Source organism: Capsicum annuum, unplaced genomic scaffold, assembly GCF_002878395.1.
Source record: "Capsicum annuum cultivar UCD-10X-F1 unplaced genomic scaffold, UCD10Xv1.1 ctg12433, whole genome shotgun sequence".
NCBI classification, from domain to species: domain Eukaryota; kingdom Viridiplantae; phylum Streptophyta; class Magnoliopsida; order Solanales; family Solanaceae; genus Capsicum; species Capsicum annuum.
In genome coordinates, this window is record NW_025817603.1 from 1 (window position 1) to 1,734 (window position 1,734).

Here is a 1,734-nt window from a genome sequence, read left to right on the forward strand (position 1 = left end):
AGATAACTTGCTTTATACAGGTTTCTTCGGGTTCAAAAGCTAATGTACTTAATCAACATAAAAGGTATGCTGCTTTACTATGTTGAAAATGCGGGATATTTTGGTAGCACTGATTCATACTATTTGTCTCAACCTCATTTATTATTGAATGATGTAGCACTGAAGAACAACTAATAGCAAGAAAGGTTTTCCCTTCTCGTGCTTTCTGTACAGAGAAAGTTAGCCATAGATTATATCAAAGTGTAAACAGGTATATATCGTGGAGAAATTTTGAGCTTTAACTCCATATTGTGTTCATATACGTATATCTTAGACATATTATTGTTGTACATAGATAAGGAGAGTGTAAATTCATGTCAACCAGTCGTGAAATAGAATGGATCTAGTTTCCGCTTCAAAACAGAAGAGCGGGCCAGGAAAAGGAAAGAGGCAAGGACCAATTTCTTGTGTCTACTCGATAAATTTCAAACGTCGTATAAAACCTAAAAGAAGTCTTTGATATTGATTTCAGTTCTTTATGAAGCTAGAGGAGAAAGTGCATGACAAAAAGGAAGAAACACGTCAGCTCCAAGCGAGAAAACAGGTAATAAACCCGGGGTCTGATTCTTGTGACTAACGGAAACAGGTCTAATTTAATACGGAGAATCATAGGCTGCTAATTGTTAAATGTTAGCTCTTTAAAAGTCATGGAATTACGGAGTTGCCAAAAAAGGAAAGAGGCAATCCTTTTGAAATGAACTAACAAGGAAATTAAGACAAACAAATAGAAACCGAGGGAGTGTAATATGTCATCGGCAAAAGTTAGATGACAATTACTTTATCAGCATCTAGAAATACTGACTGTTTGTTTGGTTTACTTTGTGCTATGTGTAGGAAAAGAAGAAGCAGAGATAAAACAGCTACGGAGAAATCTCAATTTCAAAGCAACTCCCATGCCTGCCTTTTACCGTGAACCTGGCCACCGCTCAGAAAAAAACAAGGACGGACAGATCTGGGAGGATACAGGAGCAAGAGCTGTAGTCAGAGGCAGATGGGGGATGGACAGAGAGAGAGAAATTCTAGATGTTCTGAGGGCAAACACTGTTATTTTCTGTGTTGAAACTAGGTAACATCAAATCCTCCGTGCACTTAGCCTACTGTTCTCACATGAAAAGTAAAGCTTGTTTGTAGATTTGTTTACAAGTTGTTTTTACTAGTTTATGGTAGAAGCAATCACTCTCCTGTCATTTTATGACTCAAATCCCCTTTCTTGGATAAGCGAATTTTACCTTTCAAAAAATTAAAACCAATAAAACTTGCTTTGAAATTTAGTACTCTCTTAGTCTTCATCCTTATCCTCCTCTGAAGAGATTATTTTTCCCCCTCACTCCGACGACCTAGTAATATAACTTGCTCTTTTGATTACTTTTACAGGAGCTAGCAAGTAAAACTAAATCACAAAGCAGTCCTTCGACTGCAGCAAGAGCTAGAGCTACTAGTCCAACTGAGAACACTGTTCGTTGTTTAAGGGCAGAAATTTATAATAGATGTTCCACTAATGAATGCCTAAATATGGCCGATTCACCACAGGTTTCAGAAGTAACTATTCATCCTTCAGCAGATTTATCATACAGCAACGTGCCTTCAGCTGCAACAAGCTAAACGTCCAAACAAACCCAATCAAATAGAACAGTAGCTCCAAAGAGAGAGCAAGAGAAAAGGCAGGTCGCGAATTCTCCAAGACCAAAAACATCA

General features: G+C 37.7%; 1 long non-coding RNA gene across 1 annotated transcript; it reads left to right on the forward strand.

The window, feature by feature from the left end:
- Positions 1–272: 272 nt before the first annotated feature.
- Positions 273–1,714, forward strand: LOC124890131. The gene is made up of 3 exons (XR_007048971.1): positions 273–583; positions 874–1,105; positions 1,414–1,714. It is a non-coding gene; the product is annotated as an uncharacterized LOC124890131 (long non-coding RNA).
- The last annotated feature ends 20 nt before the right edge of the window (positions 1,715–1,734 follow it).